The sequence below is a fragment of the Natator depressus genome, chromosome 2 (genome assembly GCF_965152275.1).
Source record: "Natator depressus isolate rNatDep1 chromosome 2, rNatDep2.hap1, whole genome shotgun sequence".
Taxonomy (NCBI): domain Eukaryota; kingdom Metazoa; phylum Chordata; order Testudines; family Cheloniidae; genus Natator; species Natator depressus.
The window spans coordinates 123,620,522-123,640,449 of NC_134235.1; positions in this window are offsets into that span (position 1 = coordinate 123,620,522).

The window sequence follows — 19,928 nt, forward strand, 5'->3', positions numbered from 1 at the left end:
CCAACTGCAGTTTTCTTTTAAAATTCACAGTATATCTGAAGCAAATTATTATTATGCCATTTATTAAAGATGTGAAGGCGGTACTAATTTGCTATTCAGATTCTTATTGGAGCAGTGACTATAGGATTTAGCAAGAATACAATCTAATAAATAGTACATGAATAAATAAGTAAATAAATAAATAAAAAAAATTATGCTTACTCGTAGTACATGTCCTTAAAATGAATGGCCAGGACTGGAGATAAGGGAATGGGCCTCAAAAGTTTCAGTAATTTGATCAGGATTAAGCATCTAAAAGTTGGGATGCTTTAACTAGACCACATATTAACTCTCTGAACCTTTTAGCTCTGTCTACTCTGCAGGTGGAGGTGTAATTCCAAGCTTCATTAGCTGTACACATGCTAGCTCTTCTTGACCTAGCATACTAAAAATTAGCAACATGGCTGTGGCAGCATGGGCAGCAGGTCAAGCTAACCAACCAAATAGGTATCTAGCATCTCAGATGGGGTTGCACTGAGGAAGCTAGCCTGAGTTGTCACAGCAACACTGCTATTTTTAGCCTGCTAGTGTGAGGAGAGAAAGCATCAAGCTCAGAATTACATCTCAAAGTGTAGACATAGCCTAAACCTTTACTTACAGAACTCCTTCTATATGATCTCCTTACTGTTTTCACCTTTAACATCTTGAAACTTGAGACTTTTTAGGTAAGAGCAATTATTTTTTTTTTTACTTTCTTCGCTCATCACCTTCCCTAAGGTAATCAGCTCCCAATTTACTTCATCCCGTAGCCTCTGATTTACATATTTTATAAGTCACCACCCTTCCACAGTCCACCACCTGAGGGAATTTACATAGTCAGCATAAATTACACTTGCTAAGAAATTCTGATAAAAGTAATGCAGACACAATTCATCCTCCTCCCCAGCAGGGCTGGAGATAAATGTTTAGCTTCTTTCTAAATCTGTGAGTAATATATTACTGAAGAAAGGGCATCTCTCAGGAACAGTCTATACAGATAAGATACTATTTAATCTTATTAATGTTGGGCCAAATCCTCCAGTCCTTTCTCAGGTCAAACTCCCACTGAATTTAATGGCAATTTTGCTTTAGAAAGAAATGAATAAAAACTGAGTAAAGACCTTAGGACTTGGTCCATTATTATTTAATCATAAGTATTTGTAATGTGCCCATTACTGTGGTGTATGGAGGGGGATACAGGAGTTCAGTGTTTATTGACACATAGACTTTAAGGTCAGAAGGGACCATCATGATCATCTAGTCTGACCGTCTGCACACTTCAGGCCAGAGAACCTCACCCACCCACTCCTGAAATAGACCTCTATCCTCTGGCTGAGTTACTGACATCCTCAAATCGTGGTCAAAAGACTTCAAGTTACCAAGAATCCACCATTTACACTAGTTTACACCAGCAAGAGACCCATGTCCCATGCTGCACAAAAGTAAGTTAAAGAAAATACATTTAGAACTGGATTAAAGGATGCAAAGTTCTTTCATTCTCCCTTTGACTGCTTGGTTTGTGATCTAACAATACTGAGTTAATTTTACCATTTGGGGTGTGTTTTGATATTTATTCATTTCATATTAAAACATAACATTAAACCCATATGGATAGGTCCATACCAGTGTCTCAGTCTACCAGTCATACAAGACCTGACCACACAACCTAAGACAACCAATTACAATAGAAACGGCAGCGGATCCCATCAAGCCCAGGGTATTTTGCAAACTGATGCTATCCATGCAGAAGTTGTATGCCTTCACATTGTCGACAAGCCCTGCCTAAGCTTATCCTTGTTCCCATGGCAGCTAGGGCCAGACACTGTCCTCTGTAACCCCACTAAGAGGAATTCCAAAGCATAGAGGAGGAGTGTGACTGTAACACTTCTCTCTTTAGATTAGAGGGTATGGAATCACTTTTGGAGTGTAAGGGGTGGTGTTAGTTGTGAACGTTTAGAGTGACCACTAGGGTGCCAACAGGAATCATCCATCAGAATTTGTGTCATCTTACCATGTCACCAGCTGGACTTCCAATATACTCTGATCACTATCCCAAAGCTGAATCTGTGAACAACACCCTTCCTGCACATATAGAACCACCAGTGTGTCCTACAGATCCAGTCCCTTCAAGGAGATATCCAATGAGAGAAAGACTGCCTCTTACATTCCTTGAAAATCTTGAAAATCCAAAAAAGTCAGAGGACTTGTAGTCAAATGTCTTATATGGGCAGAATAAATCTCTGACACAAAGCTGAATGTTCAGGCAACCTATCTAGTAATTCATAAGGTTGTTTATTCTTGTTATGTGTTGATATTTTATTCCCGCTATATATTGTTGTTTAATATAAAATTTGGATAAAGCTTTTATCATACTTCCCTTTTCAGAAAGGAGGGTGTGGTGTTAGGTGGAAATGTTTAGAATCATCACCAGGGAGTATAGAGCAAGGAGGTGAGAGTCTATGGAAACAGGAAATAAAGACTGTCTTACAGTCATCCCAGTCATAGTGTGCTGCATCTCTGTAATCTCTACAGTAGTAATCATGCAACAAAATATGATGAGTAATAATGAAAACATGGGTCAGAACCTAAACTGATGTAAATCAGGAGAGCCCCATTGCAGTCAAATTGAACTGTTTTGATTTATACTAATTGGCCCCTAAATCTTTCCTTATCCAAATACAATAGGCAGATGCACTGTAAGGAGAAATTTGGTTACAGGGTTTTTTTAAAATCACATTTACTTAACTATTTATTGTGAGTTTGAATTCTGCTTTGGATTATGGGCCTCATCTCATTCTCGTTGCATGTGCTAAACTGCCATCGACCTCAATGGGAATTATATGTATATAACAAATGTGGAATTTGTAGACTTTAATGTCATTGTGAGCACTTAGTCTGACCTCTTATATAACCCAGGACTCAGAACCTTGCCCAATAATTTGAGTATAAAGTTCATAACTTCTGGCTGAATTACAGTATATCTTTTAAAAAGATATCCCTAGTCCTGCAAATTATTCTAGGCTGATGGACTTTTATGCTCAGTGATTGAGCCTAGAAGAATTTGCAGGATAAGGGGCTATGTGATTAAAAATTAAAACTGAGCCTATAGAACACATCCAGTGAAATGTTTCATCATCAGCTCTTTAATTCTAGCTATAAAGTTAAATACCCAAGAAAAGGATTTAAACTGTCGTGCTTCAGGACATAAACCAACCTCTGTTAGAAGTTAGGAGGAAACTTAGTTTGGACAGTTTTTAACTACCAACTGCAGAGTTTCTTGCATCCCCCTCTGAAGTGTCACCACGTTGAGAGTCATAGGATAGTGGTCTGGTTGAGAATGGCATTTTCTATGTTTCTGTCACCCTAGTGTCTATCCATGCAACAAACCTCAATGCCAACTCTGCCCACATATCTACATCAGTGACACTATCATAGGACCTAACCAGAGCAGCCACACCATCACCAGTTCATTCACCTGCGCGTCCACCAATGTAATATATGCCATCATGTGCCAGCAATGCCCCTCTGCTATGTACATCGGCCAAACTGGAAGTCCCTACGTAAAAGGATAAATGGACACAAATCAGATATTAGGAAGGGCAATATACAAAAACCTGTAGGAGAACATTTCAACCTCCCTGGACACACAATAGCAGATTTAAAGGTAACCATCCTGCAGCAAAAAAAAACTTCAGGACCAGACTTCAAAGAGAAACTGCTGAGCTTCAGTTCATTTGCAAATTTGACACCATCAGCTCAGGATTAAACAAAGACTGTGAACGGCTAGCCAACTACAAAAGCAGTTTGTCCTCTCTTGGTGTTCACACCTCAACTGATAGAAGAGGGCCTCATCCTCCCTGATTGAACTAACCTCGTTATCCCTAGCCTGATTCTTGCTTGCATATTTATACCTGCCTCTGGAAATTTCCATTGCATGTACCCACAAAAGCTTATGCTCCAGTACGTCTGTTAGTCTATACGGTGCCACAGGACTCTTTGCTGCTTTTAAAGATCCAGACTAACATGGCTACCCATCTGATACTAGTGTCTAGGTATGAGTCTGTGGGCATATGCGTCACCCAGCTTTCATTAGCAATAAATTAAAGACACTGTGAAAATACTTTCTAATTATGACAAAAGTCACAAAACTGCACTGAGCAAAGAGGGTTTTTTGGTCGTTGTTAACAAATTGCAAAAATAATGAAAAGGAAAGTTCTGCCGTTACATTTAATGTAACATTTTTTTCCCTACAATTCTGTATAGCTCATTCAGTTATTCCTTTTGTAGAATATTGGGTTTTAGTTTTGTTTGTTTTTTTTTAAAAAAATGGTCTGAAGCATTACAGCATGATTTGGGGGGGAGGGGGGGAAATCTTTTATTGTATCAAGATGAACTACTGATATTATTTTTTAATGCACTAGGCTTAATTAAACTGCCAGTCAGGTCCTGAACCAAGATTTGTGAAAAGGTGAAAAGTGAAAAATCTTTTAAAATTTACAGAATGGGCAGTTCTTACTTATAATGTGGCTGGCAGCCTTAGCTCCATCTGAATGGTACTATATTTCTGTATTAATTAATGTCTGAGTAAAGCTTTCAAACATTCCAATGTGTTGAGTTTATTTCTAAATTCAGCTCTTTTTTTTTTTAATTAAAGAAAGCTATGAGAAAGACCCAAGAATAAACCATAAGAAGAAGGTCAACATATGATAGTGGATGTGTGCCAACATGGACATTTTCTAAAGTTTAATAGAAAATTATAAATGTTGTGTAAGGTAGCTTGTTCATTTGTTAATGATCTATAATGTTTCGGTACCATGTAATGGTTTAATTGTATGTAAGTTGGAGATATACACAGCAGCTACATTCAGGAATGATTCTCGGTAAGCTTTTGTCTACACTGAAAAAATATATCGGCATAGCTATGCTGGTCAGGGGTGTGAAAAATCCATACCCTGGACTGACATAGCAATGGCGACAAAACTTCCAGTGTAGACAGAGCTATGGGATGGTGTCCCTAGCCTTTGCTTGCAAGAAGCTTGGAATGGGTGACGGCATAGATCACTTGATGATTACTTGGTCTCTTCATTCCCTCTGGGGCACCCGGCATTGGCCACTGTCAGAAGACAGGATACTGGGCTAGATGGACCTTTGGTCTAACACAGTATAGCCATTCCTTATGTATGTTGACAGAAGAGGGCTTCAGTCAATATAGGGAATGTCTACACTGCAGTTAAACACCTGTGGCTGGCCCATGTCAGCTGACTTGGACTTGTGGGACTCAGGCTGCAGGGCTGTACAATTGTGATGTAGATGTTTGGCCTCGGACTAGAGCCTGGGCTGTGGGACCCTCCCAGCTTGTGGGGTCCTAGAGCTCAGGCTCTAGTCCAAGCATGAATGTTCATTTTATAGCCTGGCAGCTCCAGTCCCGCAAGCCCAAGTCAGTGGACCTGGGCCAGCCACCGGTGTTTAATTGCAGCATAGACATACCCTAAGTTAGTTTGGTTGGGGAGGTGGTGTTTCTGCATAGACAGAAAAACTCCTTCTGTCAGTGTAGAATATGTCTATGCTATGGGGTTATGCCGGTATAGTCCCTGTAGTGTAAGCGTACCCTTAGAGATATTCAGGCAGAACAGACTTTAGCAATATTGATTGTCAACTGTGATGTAATTCCTTGCAAGCTAAATGTAATACATTCAGAGAAGTATCTTCTAAATGCAACATCAGAGCACCATTGTGCACTGGAATTCAGATATAACCTCTGTGGCCTCTCCCAGCCTGTCCAGCACAATATTGACTCATCCACTGCATTTAGGACCTTATATGCCTGCATGGAGGAGAGAGGAGCATTTGACCTATAATAAGTGTGCATTTGAGGCATTTGTAAAATCAGAAAGGAGTGAAATCATGTTTATATGTATGACCATTAATTAAGAGCAGAAAACATGCCTTAGGTTAGCAGGTTTGATTTTCTAGCTCCAGTAATAGTTTCTAAAACACTTTTTGTAATAATATTACTGTTATGTATAAGGCAACTTTCAGTAAACTGGGAAGCACATGTCTACCCTGAAATACAATTTATAAAGATCTAAATAAATATGTTTAGCATTTACATTCAGTAATTTTTTTATTGGTCCTTTCTCATAGATTCTATTAACTGTGCAAAAGCTATAAAGGTAGCCAACATTCTCATCAATCAGTGTTTAAAATTAAATAGAAATGACAAACTGTACCCCAAATAAAGAGTTTTTGAGTCTAGGATTTCTCTGTTCTAATAAGATAATAATGTGATAACTATGGATTTGTACATTAGCGTTGTTATAGAGTACTACTTGGAATGCTTTAATAGGCTGATTTAACATGATTCTGTACATATTATAATAATATTGATAATTTTATAGCATTATACCCTGTGTAAATATATATATTTCAAAGATAATGTTTTTATTTTGTATGCTAAATCATTTCTAAGGGTACAGTTAAGGGACCTTCGGGGAAGCATTGCATGCTGCCATTTGCTAGTGGCTCTTCAGTTGTTTGTTCTATTGAATTATCAATCTAAATCTCCCTTGTGCTGCTTTGCCATTAGGGTTGTATATTGTATGTCAGATTTCTGAGAAACTTAAATGTACTAAGGGGCTTAAGTTTGAATGTGGCTCCCATTGACTTAAAGGAGAATTGTGCTCATGTAGATAAGGGGAAAGTTGGCTATGAGACTCAGTGTTGTTAAAGTAAAGAAATAGAGGGTCTGTCTATCTTGAATATGTATATGGCCCCGGTTACTACAGTATTTGAGAGTGCTTCATAATCTTTAATGTATGAATCTTTACAACACCCATATGAGAAAGGGAGGTGCTATTATCCCCAGTTTACAGATGGGGAACTGAGGCACAGAGAGATTAAGGTTACATATTTTAAAAGTACCTGAATTGGCTTAAGCACGCAAGTCCCATTTTCAAGAGTGACTAAGGGGTTTTTAAGTGTCTGAGTCACTTTTGAAAATGGTATTTAGGCTCTTAAGTGCTTCTTACTATTTTACATTGAATGACTTGCCCATGATCTGTTGTACAGAGGCCTATTCTTTAAATTGTAGAAATAAACTGGAAGCAGTTTACTTCTCACAGTTTCCAAGCCTGCTTTTCCAGTGAGTCCTGCGCCAAGAAGTTCTGTATTTTCTCCTGTCGTGGACACATCCTCTACTGCTTCTCTTCTTGTCTGTTGGCTTTCTGGTTGCTTTCTTATCTGTCTCACACAGATTCACCCAATAAATGTCCCAGGTTCTGTGTTTACAATCAGTCCTCAGGGAAACCCTTCAGGCCATATGGCTTAGGTTCTGCTCAGGCCTGGTCATGCTGGCCAGTCGTGGGGCAATGGTGACTTGTGTTGTTTCAGCTCTCACTACACAAAAGGGCATTTAATTGTGCCTTCCATTTAGCCTGAACGAAGGGTGTTTAGTATGCCCATTGACTTTAATACAGTCTGTATTAAATCTGTATTTGATCTATAGAATTAAGATTTGCTTATGGCAGCCATTAACATCTTGCAGAATAACACTGCCATCCCAAAGACTGTCAAACATGGGTTTCTCCCTATAAGAAAACAAAACAAACTCTAAACAGCTACAGGGAAAAGACATAAGGGATACTGTTAAAATGAAAGCCATACTCAGTATTTCACATTTCAAATGCTTTAACTATTTTCCCTCCTTTTTCTGTATTTTTAATAAAAAGGTTAAATAGATTTTTATTAGTGGTTGATAACATGGGAGCAAGCCCTGTATAACCTGACATAAAACCCCCAATCACATTTAACTGTTTAATGTTGTAACAGTAAACAAGGGTATCACTAACATCTTATCCATCGTTGGGCCTGGGACATCCTACGCTTCAACACACTGGGTCACACAGGAATTCTGTGGCAGAGCAGGGAAGTGACCCTGGGTCTCCCAAATCACATAATAGAACTCTGACCACTGGACCATCCTTCCCTTCTTGTTTACCCAACCATTATATATTAAATCTTCTCTAGCTGAATGTCTGCATAGAGCTAGCTAAAACTCACTGGGAGGAGTTCTACATGCTTCTGCAGCCCTTGTTCACCAGTTCAAGGGCATGTGTCAGGGTAAGGGCTCCAGGCAGAAAAAGGATATCTGGGGAGTCACAGAGGTCCGCTCTAGTAGAGCTGTCCTTTGTTCTTATTCAAGATTCACTCTGGTTGTCATAATAATGCCAGAACTCCCCAATTACTTTATTGCCTCTCTAGTTAGTTCATAATGAGGTGCTGCTGCATTATTGCTAATATTTTATCACCGTTATTTTGAGGAACCATGACATTTTCATTCTGCTGATGTACTGAGGCTGTATTGATCACCACAGCTTGTTAATTTCTATGCCACAGGAACAAATTACATCTAATTTTCTTTTCTCTTCACTGGGCAGCTTGCCTCATTCTTATTTCAAAGACTATTATTAAAAAGGACAAAAAATAACATTGTCTGTACTTTTGCCAAAAAATATAATTACAATGGACTCCAAAATTTTTTAAAGTTAACTTGAGAGCAGTGCAGTTCCTTCACAATGAAAACTCATTCAAAAATTGTCCAGTTTCATATTCCAGTATGGTAAAAGAACTAACTGTGTTGCATGAACAACTTTTGGGCTGCTAACAAATAGGCCAGATGAAGGAACAAAGGAGGTCACTATGTACTGATTTCAGTGGAGCTACTCATGAGAATCATAATTATTCAAATGAGTTAGGGATGCAAGTTTAGGTCCTAAACTAGTAGTGGAGGTACCTGTTTGAGGAATAGGGATATTAAGTATGCTCAGATTCTTGTGCCATCAGAATCATACATTAAATCTTTATTACAAGATCTTTATTACAAAATCAATGGATAATTAACTTTCAGATGCCATACCGCACAACCTTCAAATCCTAGTTATTTGGGAGGGGGATGCATTGTGCTGTTCATTAATTCAGATTCTTCAAGTCATACTAACAGATATGAAAATGTAATGTTTTTGTTTGAAAAGAAATGATAAATCTGTCATCTCTTATTACGCAGGGTTCATTGTTTTCTTCCATTTTTGTTTTAATCTGGTCTTCCCCCCTCCCATATTTGCACAGAGATAGAAGAGTAGACAGTTCTGTATGTCCTTGCACAGTAATGTCTCTAAGGCAGACTCCATCTGCAATAACAATTAACTAAAAGGACTTCATTTTACACTTCCTACCTGGTGTAGCCATTGAGTTATAAAGCCGTCTAGATACAGTATCTTCGTTTGGATCTTTTTCTGCTGAAATAATTCATGCTGTAGGACAAAAACAAGCTCTGAATTCTAGCTTAGTTGGCAGTTTTTTAGAAATATGATTTAGACATCCAGAGAATGGGATCTACAGAAACAGATTACCACATCTTCTTCTGATAGATTAGTGATGCTCATGAAAAAAACAAACAGGTAATTGGTTATATTTAGACTGTTGCCTCTACATATGCTTGCATGTGGGAGGTAACTCCTGTTGCCACTGAACTTAGGAAACCTTCTGAAAAGAACAGCTATTGGAATCCCACAATCATCCACTACTGGCACAGAATACTTGTGGCAGAGTTATAAAAAGGCTGTGGGGCCACAGCTACCTCAGAACTTTCCACCAACCCCCCGTCCTAGAAGAGTAGAATGTTGAGGAGGAATGGAAGTTGGGCAGGCAGGGTAAATATGCACACACCATACTTGAAGAACCACAGTTACAACAGTAAGTAACCCTTTTATTTTTCTTCTTGGTTGGGCTCTTCAATGACCTACTTGTTGGAGTACAACATGCATTAGGAGGAAGGTGGGCTGGGGAGTCCTCAGTGAACACTTGCAGAATTGCCCTCCCAAAATGAGCAACAGATCTGGAAAGTAGTGGGATTTAAATGTGTATTCAAAACTCCAGGTAGCAGTCCTACATGCCATTGATACTGCCATAGGGCTTGTGCATTCAGCCATAAGGGCTTCCATTACTGACATCCTAACTAAGTAACATATACCATTTCAGAGGAGTTACACTAGCATAAATCTGGAGTAACAGAGTGAGTAATGCTCAAATTGCTCTGGATCTATGTATTTATAGAATTGTGATTTTTTTTTCTATTTTCTATGTATTGTACATTAAAATTTTAGCACTCCCCCTGTTTGTACAGTTCAGCAGCCATTTTGTTTAGTGTTGCTGCAGCCAATCAGAAGGCAGCAACCCCCCAATCTCCTAAATCTAAAATTAGGTCATTTTTAAACTGCAAGTGCATGTGTTGCCATTTGTTATGGAAGCACAGCAGAGATGGACTGAGGTAGCACCACCAGCATTTGGATCTGGGTTTTTGGTTTGGCCCATTTTAGAGATGGTCCATGTGTAAAATCTAAATCTAGATTTGGATTTTATACATCCTCCACCCAAAGTTCAGAGGTTGATTGCATCCAGAATATTTGTTCCATGACATATGTTGATATTTCAACTTTTCATCCTAATTTGGGATGAAAAGAAATGTTGAAGTATCAGAATTTCCTGAGGGATGGAAATTCCATCTTTTGCTCAGCTCTTTCTGTCTATATTATATAAATATATAAAACATACATACACACACACGCTCACACAAACTCAGAAACAAACAATATTAATTAAATTATTTTGAACTTCAAAAAACATTTGTGCCTCAGTTCTTGGCTATGGCTCAGGACAGTACATCCAGAGTGCCTTTAAAACTTTGTGGTCCCCGGATTCTGGATTAAGCCTGGTGTAACTTACAGTGGACTTCATGGGGCTTTAATTACATCAGCTGTCACTGGTCCCATAATGACACATGAGAATCACCAGGGCCCAGAGGACCCCAGAACATGCCCACTCCTGGATTAAATTTTCTGCATAGAGTCAGAGTGCTGAGGGAACTACTCGTGTGGCTCCACCCCAACATGAAGGAACTGTCCAGTGGCACTCTCCCTAATCACATAAGCCACACCCCAAGAGGCTTGTTCACTGCCCATCTACCAATGTGATATATGCCATCATGTGCCAACAATGCCCCTCTGCCATGTACATTGGCCAAACCAGACAGTCCCTACATAAAATAATAAATGGACACAAATCAGACATCAAGAATTATAACATTCAAAAACGAGTCGGAGAACACTTCAATCTCCCTGGTCACTCAATTTCAGACCTAAAAGTCAAAATTCTCCAACAAAAAAACTTCAAAACCAGACTCCAACGAGAAACTGCAGAATTGGAATTAATTTGCAAACTGGACACCATTAAATTAGGCTTTAATAAAGACTGGGAGGGGATGGGTCATTACACAACGTAAAAACTATTTCCCCATGCTATTTTTCCCCCTACTGTTACTCACACCTTCTTGTCAACTGTTTGAAACGGGCCATCCTGATTATCACTACAAAAGGTTTTGGGTTTTTTTTTTATTTTTTTCCTCCTGCTGATAGTAGCCTACCTTAATTCATTGGTCTCATTAAGCTGGTATGGCAACACCCATTTTTTCATGTTCGCTGTGTATATATATCTTCCTATTGTATTTTGCACTGCATGCATCCCATGAAGTGGGTTTTAGCCCACGAAAGCTTATGCCCAAATAAATTTGTTAGTCTCTAAGGCAGTGGTTCCCAGACTTGTTCCACCACTTGTTCAGGGAAAGCCCCTGGCAGGCTGGGCCGGTTTGTTTACCTGCCGCATCAGCAGGTTTGGCCGATCGCGGCTCCCACTGGCTGCGGTTCGCTGCTCCAGGCCAATGGGAGCTGCTGGAAGCAGTGGCCAGTACGTCCCTTGGCCCACGCCTCTTCCAGCAGCTCCCATTGGCCTGGAGCAGCGAACCACGGCCACTGGGAGTCGCGATTGGCCAAACCTGCGGACACGGCAGATAAACAAACCTGCCCAGAGTGCCAGGGGCTTTCCCTGCACAAGCGGCGGAACAAGTTTGGGAACCACTGCTCTAAGGTGCCATAAGTAGTCCTTGGTTTTTTTGCTGATACAGACTAACATGGCTACCACTCTGAAACAAGATACAGTGATTAACAAAAATATATGGTATAGATCTCAAGCTTGTTGTAGGGTAAAAGGTAAAGTCACCTCACTAGTTAAACATGTGAAAGCCTGTCTGTACAAGTTTGCAGGTGGGTTTGGTATTATATTAAACTCTTAGTCAAACTCCATAACAGATGTTTCAATACAGGTATTACTAGGTGTATATACAACCCAGGTATGGTAGAAATAGCTTACTGTACATACAGATCATGTACATTATAAAGATGCCTGCTTTATCTAGTCTAATTTGAAATATCCCAACTTTGGAGAGTTCCAGAGTCTGTCTCTTAATTTTTTCCCCAACATTCCATCATTTTACACCCTGGTGACATCTCTGAGGTGTCCTCACTTTAAGTTTTTTTAATCATGTATATGTCCCTTTGACCCTATTCTCTCCTGATTTTTCTCATCCTCCCCATTTCCGATTCCCTCTTTCTCTTCCTCCTTCTCATACTCTGTCTTCTTTCCCTTTAAATCCCTTCATAATGCCTGTTTCATTCAGTGAACACCCATGGCTCAATTATGACCCTGCTAGAGCCATACGTGCATTATGAGGAAAAAGCTTATGAGTCCTACTGCAGCTGAGTGGTAAGAAACACATGCAACAGGGTAGCTCACAATGACAACATAGAGGTGGTCAAAACTAAGCATTTCCATTCCATGGGAAATTCCAACATTCAGAGATTTGTTTTCATTTTGTTCTGAATCACAAGAAAAAAAATCAAAATTTCCTCTGAAACAAAATTTTCAAAAAATCATTTTGGGTCAATAAAATCAAAGCATGATGTTCCCGTTTTGACTTTATTTTTATATTATATTATGACCTATAGTTTTAAAATGAAAACAAATTTCAAAACAAAATTTTGTTAAAATTAACACGTTCCCATGGAAATTTTCAATGTTGACAAGATAGTATTTTCTGATAGAAAAATGTTCCATTGGAAAATTTTCAGACAGCACTGAAGCTATGTTAATAAATCATAAAATGCATACTTTACAAAATATTTTATCACCCAGATTTGTATTTGGTATCTAGTAAATTTTTAGACTTTTGGTATCTGACAAAAAGAGTGTATTATTGAGAAGAAAATGTTTGGGGAAAATTTGAGGAAACAAAATTATTTAGGTTAGTCCATACTGGGGATAACTATGAGGAGCAATAGAAGACTAAGCAAAAAGCAGATAATTGGGAAACATGATGTCAAAGTTTGACTCAGACTCACAATTTATCAGACCACTCTGTTTTATTAGCAAAGCTGCTCTGCTAATACATTTAGAAGTGAGCCCCCCCGAGTGGGGCTTGTGTCTCTTAATTTATACAGTTTTTTTGGAGAACAAGTTACAGAGAAGTTACAGACAAAAGAAGAAAAAGATTTTAGTCACCACCCTTCGAGATCCCTGAGACCAGTCACGTATCTTCAATTACCTGCCACCCTTAACAATCTCCTTTAACAGCTTCCAGTTAACTTAACTAATTGCCCTTCACACCTTCCATTCTGATGCCTGCTTCTTAGACGTGCTGGCTCTATCTTAATTGCTTCTCCATTCAAAAGCTAACTGTCCCTACGTGTGCTCCCTCAGATACTTTGTAACATGTTTTGGCATGCCCTCTCATATACAATGTATCCAGCATGTCCCCTTATACAACGTTATACTTATACAATGTTATACTTCCACAATGATGACAGATGTGTTTAAGCATAGATGAGTGCAAGGTAATGCACAATGAAGCCAGCAATGTAAATTGATCATACATACTAATTGGTTGTGAATTAGCTGGAATCTGCCACAAAAGTATCTAGGCATCTTCAAGGATAGATGAATAGAGAAATCTGTTCAATGTTCAGCCATAGATAAAAAAGCAAATAAAATATTAGATTTTATTAATCAGGGCAAAGAGATCAAGGGCTCAATTTTGCATTTTCTCCATGTGCAGAACTCCTTTAATGTTGGAAAATATAATGGTGAGATGAAGATTTTATTGACAGGAGTTTGGGAAACCTGTTCAAAATGTGACTGGACACGCAAATGTGTGAGCCTGTATTGTTTAAGGCAGGGATAAGAATAAATCTAAGATTTTCACAAATGAGTTCCTGAATTAAGGTCATATTTAGGTACATAAGTAAGTGGCCTAATTTAAAAAAAAAATGGGGAAACAAGTTCCTTGAAATTCATTGTGAACTTTTTATTGATTGATTGATTGATTGATTTTTTTAAAATAGTCTTTTAGCTGATGAGGAAATTAAAAAAAAAAGAAATTCAAAGGAAAATTAAACAAAACAAACATTTTTTGCACATATTACTATTTTTAACCAACTCTAGTTGAGACCCCTTTGACAGCGTGGCTCCTTATGCCTTCTTAGTATGGCATTGGACAATGTTGTAGAAAAAAATGTTGACTATCCATGGACTATTGGTTGGTTCTGTTATAGCCATTCCTATATTTCTATGTAATTAATATTTAATATTTTAATAATAATTTAACTTGTATGGTACATGGGTCTATAGAAACAAAGTCTGTGCAGAACAAATGACTGTACCCTCAACCAACACAGCATGATCTTTGCTAGCAACACATACATTAGTAGATCAAGCAGAAAGAACTATCTGGTATGGCTCAAACAGCTGAGTTATTTTTGGCCAGCAAGAGAGAGAGAATTTCTTTTGAGTGTAGTTCATCAGAATGTCAGGTCTAACAATAATTCTAAGTGGACAGAATTTGTTATGAAGGAAGCTCTGACCACTGCTTAAGTCTAGTTGTCTTGTTATGTTATATCACTTACTCTGTGTAACATAGCACCATGATGGAGGTAGAGAACCATAAATGAAATTATAAAGAATGGCAGAACAATTAAAGTATTCAATGAACCCTTCAGTACAGTACAGGCCAAATCCTGCTCCTACAAAAAGGCAATGGCAGTTTTGTCATAGATTCCAATGGCTGAAGAATCAGCCCCTAAATCTACAGTAAACCCTTGCTATAACAAACTTCTGGGGATCCAAGCCATTTGCTTCGTAAATCCAGGGGTTTGTTATGCAAAAGAAAGCCACCATGGGGGAGCTGCAGGGGGAACGGGGAGCTCTTCTGGCCCTGAGACTGTGGCAGGGGGACAAAGACAGATGTGAGACCTTGGAAATGTGGAATCTTCAAACAACTACTATATTGAGATATGCCAGATGCTACAGGCCAAGTGATTATTCATAAACTTTTGTATCTATATTTATATATATATATATATCTGTGAACTGGAGATTGTGTTCTAGCCCCCTGGGGGTGGGATACCAAACTTCCTCCAAGAACTAAAAATCAGTGAGTTGTGAGGGAGTAATTACAGATAAACAACTCCAGAGAAGTATCACCCATTAGTGGGAACTGCATATACTGGTGCAGACTAGTTCAAGAGCCCCATTAGAGAAAGAACTGACTTCTTATGTAAAGGGGGCGGCTGACATGAGTCAGAGACCTTCTTTTTGATTTGCAAACTGAAATGAAACTGTAACCATGTGGGAAAAATCTTGCTAAATTTGAAGGGCTTTGGGAACCCATCAGGGTCTCCATGTGGAAGCTGGGTTACATTGACCTGGTGATCTTAACATGTTTGGATACTGCTTATTGTTTTCATAGAATCATTGGAGATCAGGATTGGAAGAGACCTCAGGAGGTCATCTAGTCCAATCCCCTACTCAAATCAGGACCAAACCAACTAAACCATCCCAGCCAGGGCTTTGTCAAGCCGGGCCTTAACAACCTCTAAGGATGGAGATTCCACCACCTCCCGAGGTAACCCATTCCAGTGCTTCACCACCCTCCTAGTGAAATAGTGTTTCCCAGTATCCAACCTAGACCTCCCCCACAGTAACTTGAGACAATTGCTTCTTGTTCTGTCATCCGCCACCACTGAAAACAGCCGAGCTTCATCCTCTTTGAAATCCCCCTTCAGGTAGTTAAAGGCTGCTATCAAATCCACCCTCACTCTTCTCTTCTGCAGACTAAACAAGCCCAGTTCCCTCAGCCTCTCCTCGTGCCCCAGCCCCCTGATCATTTTTGTTGCCCTCCACTGGACTCTCTCCAATTTGTCCACATCCTTTCTGTAGTGGGGGGCCCAAAACTGGATGCAATACTCCAGATCTGCCCTCACCAGAGGGAAATAATCACTTCCCTTGATCTGCTGGCAATGCTCCTACTAATGCAGCCCAATATGCCATTAGCCTTCTTGGCAACAAGGGCACACTGCTGACTCATATCCAGCTTCTCATCCACTGTAATCCCCAGGTCCTTTTCTGCAGAACTGCTGCTTAGCTAGTTGGTCCCCAGCCTGTAGCAGTGCATGAGATTCTTCCATCCTAAGAGCGGGACTCTGCATTTGTCCTTGTTGAACCTCATCAGATTTATTTTGGCCCAATCCTCCAAATTGTCTAGGTCACTCTGGACCCTATCTCTACCCTCCAGCATATCTACCTCTTCCCCCATCTTAGTGTCACCTGCAAGCTTCCTGAGGGTGCCATCCATCCCATCATCGAGATCATTAATAAAGATGTTGAACAAAACTGGCCCCAGGACTGACCCCTGGGGCACTCCACTTGATACTGGCTGCCAACTAGACATCGAGCCGTTGATCACTACTCATTGAGCCAGACAATCTAGCCAACTTTCTATCCACCTTATAGTCCATTCATCCAATCCATACTTTTTTAACTAGCTGGCAAGAATACTGTGGGAGACCATATCAAAATCTTTGCTAAAGTCAAGATATATAATGTCCACTGCTTTCCCCATATCCACAGAGCCACTTATTTCATCATAGAATGCAATCAGTTTGGTCAGGCATGACTTGCCATTGGTAAATCCATGTTGACTGTTCCTGATCACCTTCCTCTTCTCCAAGTGCTTCAAAATGGTTTCCTTGAGGACCTGCTCCATGATTTTTCCAGGGATTGAGCTGAGGCTGACCAGTCTATAGTTCCCAGGGTTCCCCTTCTTCACTTTTTTAAAGATGGGCAGTATATTTGCATTTTTTCCAGTTGTCCAGGACCTCCCCCGATCACCATGAGTTTTCAAAGATAATGGCCAATGGCTCTGCAATCACATCAGTCAATTCCCTCAGCACCCTCGGATGCATTAGATCTGGACCCATGTCCAGCTTTTCTAAATAGTCCTTAACCTGTTCTTTCACCACTGAGGGCTGCTCACCTCCTCTCCACACTGTGTTGCCCAGGACTGCAGTGTGGGACCTAACATTATCTGTGAAGACCGAGGCAAAAAAAGCATTGAATACTTCAGCTTTTTCCACATCATCTGTCAGTAGGTTGCCTCCCTGATTCATTAAGGGTCACACACTTTCCCTGACCTTTTTCTTGTTACTAACTTACCTGCAGAAACCCTTCTTGTTACCATTCACATCCCTTGCTAGCTGCAACTCCAGTTGTGTTTTGGCCTTCCTGATTATACCCCTGCACGTTCGAGCAATATTTTTATACTCCTCCCTAGTCAGCTGTCCAAGTTTCCACTTCTTGTAAGCTTCCTTTTTATGTTTAAGCTCACCGAAGATTTAACTGTTAAGCCAAGCTGGTCACCTGCCATATTTGCTATCTTTTCTGCACATTGGGATGGTTTGTTCCTGCACCTTCAGTAAGGCTTCTTTAAAATACAGCCAGCTTTCCTGGAATCTTTCCCCCCTCATATTAGCCTCCCAGGATATCCTGCCCACCAGATCCCTAAGGGAGTCAAAGTCAAACATATTCTATGTTTTTTCTGTCCTTTATTTTGTCCTAAAATAAATCTACTGTGCTCTGTGAAAGCTGGCTAGTCACTGTTAAACACTGTCATTGTCTCTGAGATTGGTGCTGGACTATGGTCAGACCTGCTGGGATAGTCACAGTAAATTCCATGGGACCGCAAGCCCTAAATCTCTGGCCTGGAGGGAGAGGGATGTGAGGGATGAGGGATGTGAGGGATGTGAGGGATGAGATCCAAAGGGGAGCTCTTGAGCAGATCATTGAGAATGGCAGAGATAGAGTTAACCTTAGAAGTGAGACAAAAGAGTAAGAAATATTTCCTTTACCAACTCCTTGTCTGACTTTCCTCAATAGCCAACTTAGAGCTTTTCAAGAGGAGAATAGCAAAGGTTGACAGTGTCTTGTCTGCGTTATGTGCCTGAGATGTACTTTGTATGTATTTTACATTTGCTTTTCATAGAATTCCACATGACAGGCTGTTGTGAAGCCCTAAACTGCACGGGTCCAGGGTACAACATGGAAATGTATAAAAAGCTAACTGAAAGGCAGAAGGAAAACACTTCGGGGGAGGGGGGGAACCTATCTTAGCTGAGGTAGTTTAGGAGATTCTCTGCTGTTTTTACCCTGAATAAATAGCCTAGATAGTTAAAGTTGCTAATGACACAAAACTATGGGAGTGGTGAACATCAAGGAGAGTTACAAAAGGGCTGAAGTTATTGTATAAACAGTTTGACATGTGACAAACAAAATGTAAAAATGTCTCACGTTAAATAAAATAAAATTAGTTCAGTAATAAAGCCCATGGAGAAATGAATGTTATGAGAATATCAGAAAAACAGGAAAATGGGAAAGAAAACAGACCTAGGGATCAACAGTGCAGAGGATTATCCAGACAGGATAGAAAGAAAAACAAAGAGAATTCAGAATGCTCAGCTGATATTGTAGTTTTACATGCTGTACTCTGTTAGTATCTGTCACTTAGAATAAAATGTGTCCAGTCGTGATTATCACTGTTTAAAACGTTAAAGCATTTTTAAAATGACACTGTACAAAAGCACATAGGAAATGGAATGATGGATCAGACTGGTGGTACATCTAGTCCAATATACTGCCTCTGACAGTAGCCAGTACCAGATGCTTCAAGGAAGATGCAAGAAACCCTCTGGTAGACAATTATGAAATAACTTTCCCACCAGGAAAGTTTCTTCCTGACCTCCAATCATTAGAGATTGGCTTATGCCCCAAAGCTTGAAGGTTTTTATCTCTTCCAAAACTCCTGAGGTTTGTTTGTTTTTTCTACTGGTGATTTTTTAAAAATCTTTGCTGTAACTCTTGACGTTCACATTAACCCTATGCATGTCCACTCTCTTCTTAAATCACACTAAGGTCTTGGGTTCAATGCAATCTTACGGCAATGAGTTCCACAGGCTAATTTGCCTCATGTGAAAATATATTTTCTTTTACTGGTTTTAAATTGACTGCCTTTCAAGTTCATTTAATGTCCCCTACTTTTTGTATTATGTGAAAGAGGGAACAGAAGTTCCTAGCTTATTTTCCCCCCTATAGTATTCATTATTTGCTGTAAGGTTGTGTGTTATCCTAATCAGTTCCTCTCTACATATTCACTCTGCTGTCTGGGTTATGGCTTACATGAGGAACATTGGAGACATCTTTGTCGGGGCAGCTGAGGCCCCAAGTATCTCCTCCTTTCTCTCCAGTAGGTGGAGGGGCAGCTGCTTCACTCTTCTCCCTTTCCCCCTGCCTCCTTCCCACTGCTTCATGGCTTTGGAGGCTGGAGGGGGGCATGGTAGGTCATAGGCTGCATACATTCACATTTTGTTTCCCAGGCACAATAGCCATTGCTGTCTTCCTGTTTCAGCTCCACCCATCCATTAATTGATGGCTCTCATGTGATGCAAAGAACTTGGCTAATCACCAATTTTGCAGTGTGGGAGGGATTTTTCCCATATGGTGAAATTGGCAAAAACTGGATGTATGGAGGTGTTGAGTGGGAAGGGCCCTCCCCACACACATCAGGATGTCTGATTTGCAGGACGGTTACAATTGTCGGCTGTAGTGTGTTCCAGGGCAACTGGTGAGTTAGAAAGCAT